Raw genomic sequence first — 9,467 nt, 5'->3', positions numbered from 1 at the left:
GAGTAGGCCCCTAACTTAATATTGATGTTGGATATTAAATCAAGAATATGCCTGAATTTAATGACACCTGGATTTTTTTGTAGACGGTCATTTCAACCAGTCTCCAAAACGCAAAAAAACCCATAAAATTACTAATCTCCAAATTATGCTTTCTTAGCATGGAAAGTTAAATAAACTCGAAGATCAATGAAATGTATATTGCCTTGCAGTAACGAGACCTAAACACATTCTATAACATAGATCATGACACTGTGGCACTCTCATTTAGGCAAGGCTATTGTGCCATACTTGGCTAATGGAGATCTCCAGATATGTAATTGGCAATAGGCTAGTACTAGTCATTCTCCCACAAAATTTGTTCCAGGAGTCGACTAAGCTAGGCTACTGCTCACAACCCGAGGCAACAGTGGAAACATTTTATGAGACTTTGAAGCCATATGAACACATGTTGGCAGCAGCAGTATAGCCTAATGCGCAGAGCTTACTTAAAAGCCAGGTTGTCTGACATGTTGGACCCATATATACGCCTGCTTGTCAACTAGAGATTCTTTTGAAATTGTTAGCTCTGGACTAATTTTAGAGTTTGAAATAGACTACGCTTTTTGGCTATGTTTTATCAGTAACTGTGTTAAAGGTGTGTACCGAATTTTTTTCATTCTGTGTGGTAGTGTGACCTACACCTACAGCAGTGGAGACTCCTCAGAGGAGGACCATCCTCCTCAGGGAATTTCATAAAATGTAAATGGTAAAACATTAAAAAAGTTATAATTTTTAGATAAAATTATACTAAATATAATCACGTCACTAAATCATTGATTAAAACACTATTTTGCAAAGGTCTACAGTAGCCTCAGCAGCACTCTGGGGGGTAGCAACATGGTGTAGCCGGAGGACAGCTAGCTTCCGTCCTCCTCTAGGTTCATTGACTTCAACACAAAACTTAGGAGGCTCATGGTTCTCACCCCCTTCTATAGACTTACACAGTAATTATGACAACTTTGGGAGGATGTCCTCCAGCCTACCAGAGCTCTTGCAGCATGAACTGACATGTTGTCCGAGGTTCAGAGAATGAATCTAGTAATGAAAGCATAAGCTACAGCTAGCTAGCACTGCAGTCTATAACATGTGGTGAGTCGTTGACTCAAAGAGAAAAATACAATAGTTTACCAGTTTTGAACAAATTAATGTATTCCAAAATGAAGAAGCAAGAGAGAAATAGAGAGATCATTATCATTTTTTTTCACTTCAGTTTCACTTACTTAGCTAGCAAATGCAGCTAGTTAGTACAGCCTACTGAAACATTCTGCTCAAACAGAGGGATGCTATGTTAGCTAGCTGGCTATGACTTTCCAACATGACACTGGAACTCTTCCAAGTCAAGGTAAGCTTTTGGTATTACACATTTTTTTGCCACCGGGGCCCGCCGGTGTAACTGCATACTGACTGTACACTGTAACGTTACTGCATGATTGTAGCGGGCGTACTAACGCGTTAGCTCTATTAGCTATGCTGACTATGACGATATTTTAGCTAATATGGTGACAACGATTGTAACGGTCGTCGTACGTAGTGGACCAAGGCGCAGCGGGTCGAGTGCTCATAGTGACTTTTATTGAACACAAAATTAAACAAAACAAGAAATCGATCGAACGAACAGGATTGCATGCTACACACACAGCTATGCAAACAGCAACTTCCCACAAAGGGACAGGTGAAACAGGGCTACCTAAGTATGCCTCTCAATCAGCAACAACAATGTACGGCTGTTCCTGATTGAGAGCCATACCAGGCCAACACAAAGAAATACACAACATAGAAAACCATAGAAATACAAAACAAGAACATTACCCAAAAACCCGGAACACATAAATCAAACACCCCTCTTACATAAATACATATACCATTAAACCCCGAACCACATAAAACAAATACCCCCTGCCACGTCCTGACTAAACTACAATTAACAATAACCCCTTATACTGGTCAGGATGTGACAACGATGTAAGCTGTGTGTAGCGGTTTGGCGGGTCACATACAGCTGAAGTGTTGTGCATTGAAGTCCACATGCGAAGGGCAGAGGTGAGAGGAGAGCTCATAGATGTGAGAAAGAATACAACGTGGCTGCTATGAAAGTGAACTGTTTACTGTGATCAGGGGTGTATTCATTCCGCCAATTCTGTTGAAAAACGTTTCTTAAATGGAAGCAAGCGGAACAAAATGGGATACACATACCTGAATTTGTCCAATAGAAACTCTCGTTTGCAACTGTTGGAATAATGATTACACCCTATATCAGCTAGATATACAGGCAAGAGTGTTGCTAGGCGGTATTGAATCTCACTGTCTGTCACCTCAAATTTGTCTCTCGACCTGTGTGCACCTACGTTGTAAACTTTAATTCATAGGCTAGGTTGTAGCAACCTCATGATGGGTATAGCGAAAATTTGAGTATCATGTAGTAACCTAAACCTGTCACTGTTACATTGAACTGGGTGAATGGAATATGAATGAGTCATCCAATTATACTGTAATAGAAATAAGACCATGCTCATGAAAAACAAATTGTCCTCCCTCATCTTAAACGCCACTGACTGCCACTGACCTACAGAATACTTAATAGAAACATGTTTTTAATACAGATCTTAAAAAACCAATCACAACTGATCTTCTCACCATTAGAAGATTATCGTTATTATAACAAATATGAGATCATGAGATGTACTTCTAGTATAGGCCTATAGGCTATTTTCAAACATGATTTTAAAGGATTTAGAATTTGTTTCTCACTGACCAAGGCGTGATTAGTCCTACTTAAGAGGCACCGCTGTTTTCTCTGGCATCCCAACATAAATATTCAGACGGGTACACAACATGAGCATGATAAAATCAACATCTCCTCAAAGGATTTTTTTTTAATTTCGGTGCAACTTTGGAGTCTGTGATGCTCTGCTGGCAACCTTTTAAGAGATGTCAAAGATAGCCCATTTTTTTCTTATGTCCTATTGAAACAGTTGATTATTTTCTGAAGTTCTATTCTGGTCTTAACAAGGAATCAAAGCGGGCCAAACAAAAGGGCAAAGGCCTTCTAGGTTCTGATATGATCTTCAAAGGACCTATTGAGTTGCCTCTAGTCTTGGACTGTTCATTATTTTCGGGGTGTCCGTCTAAAGTAAATATAGTCACATTTTTATGAATATAGATTTGGATACCAGCAACACACAGTCTAAGAACAGGCGAAAGGTGAACTGTTGTAACTGGTCTAGAATATTCTCACAATGTCTAAGCCATGGTCAGCATGTTGTGATAGGAGGCCTTGATCCTTTTCCATGCTTCAATACTATAACTTAAAATGACTGCCAGTCTAAGTACAGAAATATAGAAATAAAGGAAAGCAATCCAGTACTGTACTGTTTCATAGTTATACATAAATACACTGAACAAAAATATAAATGCAACATGTTAGGTGTTGGTCCCATGTTTCATGAGCTGAAAAAATACATCTCAGAAATGTACCATAAGCGCAATATGCTTATTTCTCTCAAAATGTTGTGCACAAATTTGTTTACGTCCCTGTTAGTGAGCATTTCTCCTTTGCCAAGATAATCTATCCACCTGATGGGTGTGGCATATCAAGAAGCTGATTAAACAGCATTATAATTACACAGGTGCACCTTGTGCTGGGGACAATAAAAGGCAACTCTAAAATGTGCAGTTGTCACACAATGCCACAGATGTCTCAAGTTGAGGGAGCGTGCAAATTGGCATGCTGACTGCAGGAATGTTGTTGAGAGTTGTTGCCAGAGAATTTAATGTTAATTTCTCTACCATAAGCCGCCTCCAACGTTTTAGAGAATTTAGCAGAACATCGGCGTCATGTGAGCGAGCGGTTTGCTGATGTCAATGTTGTGAACAGAGTGCCCCATGGTGGCGGTGGGATTATGGTATTGGCAGGAATAAGCTACAGACAACGAACCCAATTGCATTTTATCGATGGTAATTTGAATGCACAGAGATACCATGACAAGATCCTGAGGCCCATTGTAGGGCCAATTTTATTTAAGGTATCTGTGACCAACAGATGCATATCTGTGTTCCCAGTCATGTGAAATCCATAGATTAGGGCCTAATCAATTTATTTCAGTTGACTGATTTCCTTATATGAACTGTAACTCAGTAAAATCTTATAAATTGTTGCAGTTATATTTTTGTTCACTGTATATATGGTGAATTACTATTTTGTGGTAGTGTGATCAAACCCATCTGCACTGCTAATGGCGAAGGACAGCATTTCTTTTTCAGTCTAGGCGTTTAGCAGGAAATTATAAGGAGGGTGAGGAAATGGTGGGCAGTGTGGGCTGGGCGGGATGGCAATGGTTCTCTTCATAATGAGGGGCAGCCTAATATGGAAATACTTAAAAGACCCAAATCTGACATCGGATTTAGCCGTTTCCTGGACGGCAGACAAAGCATAAGTACATTCAACATCCTAATGCTGACTTCAAACATCATTAGCGTAATATAAAAACCAGTGCCTGAATCAAAAGGACTAAGGGAGGGATTTAAGATTAGAAAACGGAAACAACGTATGAATTATAAGGTAATGCAGCTGGAGCTGAAATTACAGTAGACGTTAGTCAGCCAATGATTGTATTTTCTTGGCACCTCAGTCATCTTAATGCAATTTTCAATACCTGTGTGACTATGACCCGCAATGGGCTTTACTTCCTGGCATGTAGTCCTATCTGGCAAATTGGCCAATAATATAGAATAGCTAGAATGTTGAACTATATCAGGAGTGTTTCAAATTACATTTGAGTGATCCATTGGAAATTCAAATTAGGTATTCTATTGAGGTGATCGTCGAGTTATAGTGCACGCCAGAGAAGATAAGCAACAAAAGAACAATAATTCAATACTGCACAGGTCACTAATAATATCTTCATATCATTAGGAACCACTGTGCAGTATGGAATTATTGCAATCATTGTTATGGGAGTCAACTCAAGATACTGAGTTCACAGTCAGTCACAGTATTTCATCAGGTCACACCCAATATCATGTCAAGTAAGTTACGAAAACAAATGTCCTTGGTTGTTATGAGAAATGTGAATTAGTAGCGCATCATAAAAAGTAAAGTAGTAATATATTTAATATTAATATAGTCATGTAATAATATAGCAATAACTGAAAGCCTAATGAAGATGCTCTTCAAAATATTACAGATAGTGAGTGAAGTTATATATTCGTAGGAACCTTCTTTTGTGACAGAAATCATTTTAAATGGTACCGTTTTAGATTACCTATAACAGCATACTCAATTAAACCTGGCAATCACAAGAAGTGTATCTGCAGCCCAGTTTGTTGATTAATCACGTCTGGCATCGGCGGAACTTGATGTTTCTGTGGGTGATTGTGTCTGGATCAAAGAGACCACAAGGGCCAACTAAGCTGTCATCAAGGCAAAGGGTGGCTATTTGAAGAATCTCAAATTTAAAATATATTTTGATTTGTTTAACACTTTTTTGGTTACTACATGATTCCATATGTGTTATTTCATAGTTTTTATGTCTTCACTATTATTCTACAATGTAGAAAATAGTAAAAATAAAGTAAAACCCTTGAATGAGTAGGTCTTCTAAAACTTTTGACCAGTAGTGTATGATATATATATATATATGAGTCTCTGGCCAACAACCTGAGTCAATGAACACATCTTAGTAGTAGGGTTGGGAGTAGATTTACTTGTGTAATTTGGGGTGTCACTTAAGCAGGGTAGTGGCTTGTTTTGGTTGAAGGCATCCCCTTGGCCAATGATGTGTTGCTCTGATATGGCTTTCACTGCAATCTGTGAGGAAATACATTTTGACAAAAACTGTTAAAGAAAATGCATCGCCTCATTCAATACTAATTAAATTGAAAGCATAACGGCTTTGAGCTATTTATTCACATTTGTAAATAATGTTTTACTTCCTTGTAGACACTAAACTGAAAGCGTAATCTAGCCGAAGACTTGTCATCCATCCATGCAGTGCTATAGTAGCATGCGGTAGCTGGGCACCTCATCTAAGGAAGGAAAATTGTGGAAGAATGGAAAACAAAAGCAAAACAGGAGGGAAGACCTTCAAGGAAACAGAGCCGGGGTAGATTTTTGTTATGACTTCTCCCAAGCCAGGAAAAGCCATAGAAAACCATGTTACCCATGCTGCCTGATTACCTTGTCTCCTAACAAAATGTTAAATATAACAATGCTGACCTAGTTTAAAACAACAGGGGGTCGGGAGAGTGGGGGGTGTGTGTGTAATAAGCCTGGAGCAAGGATTTCCGGTACACTGTGAGAATCAGCACCGTACCTGGGCTTCAAAAACACACTTGTAGAAGGACTGCATTTCATTGGAACAAAGGGCGTCAGCAAAGTTGTTCTGCTTCCAGCATGCCATCATCATGGACATCTCAATGATCCACATGGCCTCTGTGGGTAAACAGTGTAATCACTTTCCAGTGTTGTTGTCATTGTCACCAAAAAGTTTAAAATGTTGAATAAAACAATGAATTATAAGGTACTACTAACTCAGCATGCTGATCTACATTGATTTCAAAAGAGAGTGGATAATTTGTGCACACTGCAGTAAAAAGAGGTGTAACAGGCAACATGGCTGACCGATCATATCATAGAGTGCTTGTCACGTCCTGACCAGTAGAGGGGTCATTTTGTTATTATAGTATGGTCAGGACGTGGCAGGGGTGTGTTTGTTTTATGTGTCTTGGGTTTTTGGGTAATGTTCTATGTTAGTATCTTTCTATGTTCTTTCTAGGTCTTCTATTTATATGTTTAGGTTATTGGGTTGACCTTCAATTGGAGGCAGCTGTTCCTCGTTGCCTCGAATTGAAGGTCCTATTTAGTAGGGGTGTTTTTCCCATGGGTTTTGTGGGTAGTTGTTCCTTGTATAGTCAGAGCACCTTACAGGACTGTTTTTCATCGTTGTTTCTTATTTTTGTTAAGTGTTCACGTTTATAAAAATAAAAGAAGAAGATGAGAACTGCACCCGCTGCGTTTTGGTCTACTTTCTACGACACACCTGACAGAACTACCCACCAAGAAAGGACCAAGCAGCAGAGGAAGGAGCAGCAGAGGAACTATATGGTGTCATGGACCTGGGAGGAGATTCTGGATGGGGCAGGACCTTGGCACCAGGCTGGGGAGTACCGGCGCCCTAAGGAGGAGCTGGAGGCAGCCAAGGCGGAGCGGCGCCATTACGAGGCGTTATACGCAGAGATTGGCAAGTGCGAGAGGCAGTCCCCAAAAATAATTTTTTGGGGGGGGGGGGGGGGGGGGGGCACACGGGTAGTTTGGCTAAGTCAGGTCGTAGACCTGAGCCAACTACCCGTGCTTATTACGGGGAGCGACGGATCGAGAAAGCACCGAGCTATGCGGAAATGCGCACTGTATTGCCCAGAAGCATTCAAAGGCCGGTGTAAACGGTGAAAGCTCCTCATTATGGCCAGGCTATGGTGAGCACTCAGCCAAGAAGGGTTGTGCAGGCCGTATGCTCCAGACCTCCAGTGCATCTCCAGGGTCCAGTTTACCCTGTTCCTGCTCCTCTCACTAGCCTTGAGGTGCGTGTCACCAGTATGGCGCCTCCAAAGCCAGCCCCACGCACCAGGCCTTTAGTGCACTTGCCCAGTCCAGTACGTCCTGTTCCTGCTCCTCTCACTAGCCTTGAGGTGCGTGTCACCAGTCTGGCGCCTCCAAAGCCAGCCCCACGCACCAGGCCTTTAGTGCGCTTGCCCAGTCTAGTACGTCCTGTTCCTGCTCCTCGCACTAGCCCTGTGGTGCGCGTCCCTAGTCTGGCACCTCCAAAGCCAGCCCCACGCACCAGGCCTTTAGTGTGCCTGCCCAGTCCAGTACATCCTGTTCCTGCTCCTCGCACTAGCCTTGAGGTGCGTGTCACCAGTCTGGCGCCTCCAAAGCCAGCCCCACGCTCCAGGCCTTTAGTGCGCTTGCCCAGTCTAGTACGTCCTGTTCCTGCTCCTCGCACTAGCCCTGTGGTGCGCGTCCCTAGTCTGGCACCTCCAAAGCCAGCCCCACGCACCAGGCCTTTAGTGTGCCTGCCCAGTCCAGTACATCCTGTTCCTGCTCCTCGCACTAGCCCTGTGGTGCGCGTCCCTAGTCTGGCGCCTCCAAAGCCAGCCCCACGCTCCAGGCCTTTAGTGCGCCTGCCCAGTCCAGTGCATCCTGTTCCTGCTCTTCGCGCTAGCCCTATGGTGCGTGTCGCTAGTCTGGCGCCTCCAGGGCCAGCCCCACGCATCAGGCCTCTAGAGCTGCCGGAGCTGCCAGAGTCGCCCTCCAGTCCAGAGCTGCCAGAGTCGCCCTCCTGTCCGGAGCTGCCAGAGTCGCCCTCCGGTCCGGAGCTGCCAGAGTCGCCCTCCAGTCCGGAGCTGCCAGAGTCGCCCTCCGGCCCGGCGCAGCCAGAGTCGCTCCTCAGCCCGGAGCTTCCAGAGTCGCTCCTCAGCCCAGAGCCTTCAGCGGACAGGTTAGGTTGGGGACTGGGGCCAGAACCAAAGCCACCTCCGTAGGGGGGTGTTTGGGGAAGGGGGGTGTTTGCACAGGAACCGTCGGTGACGGTGGCCACCCTCCCTTCCCTCCCTTTAGTTTTGGTTTTTTTGTTGTGGGGGTTTTGTTTGTGTCTTATGGTAAGGTGCATTCGGTGTCTGCACCTTTGGGGGGGGGGGGGGGGGGGGGGGGGTACTGTCACGTCCTGACCAGTAGAGGGGTCATTTTGTTATTATAGTATGGTCAGGACATGGCAGGGGTGTGTTTGTTTTATGTGTCTTGGGTTTTTGGTTAATATTCTATGTTAGTATATTTCTATGTTCTTTCTAGGTCTTCTATTTCTATGTTTAGTTTATTGGGTTGACCTTCAATTGGAGGCAGCTGTTCCTCGTTGCCTCTAATTGAAGGTCCTATTTAGTATAGTCAGAACACCTTACAGGACTGTTTTTCGTCGTTGTTTATTATTTTTGTTAAGTGTTCATGTTTATAAAAATAAAAGAAGAAGATAAGCACTGCACCCGCTGCGTTTTGGTCCACATTCTACGACACACCTGACAGTGCTGAGGGCGTTTTAGTAGACAGAACATGGTGCAACATTTAATTCACCTGAAACAGTAGCCTACTGTACTGAACGACCAGTTGAAGAACATTGGGATTATGGTGGCCCAGAGGGCCCAAGAAAGGGAGAGTAACTGAACAACTACCGACCCGTAGTACTCACATCAGTCATCATGAAGTGCTTCGAGAGGCTAGTCAAAGACTTCAGTACATCACCTCCTCCCTCCCAGACACACTCGACCTCTACAGGGAAGAGGTTGGCACTCTGATGGTGTGGTACCAGGTAAACCACCTCTCCATCAACCTGTCCCTCATATTCCGACCCCTTGACTTTTCCACATTTAGTTATTATTTTTAT

This window comes from Salmo salar, chromosome 01 (assembly GCF_965601325.2).
Source record: "Salmo salar chromosome 01, fSalSal1, whole genome shotgun sequence".
NCBI classification, from domain to species: domain Eukaryota; kingdom Metazoa; phylum Chordata; class Actinopteri; order Salmoniformes; family Salmonidae; genus Salmo; species Salmo salar.
The sequence above is the reverse complement of the archived record's forward strand: the minus strand, read 5'-3'. Positions refer to the sequence as shown.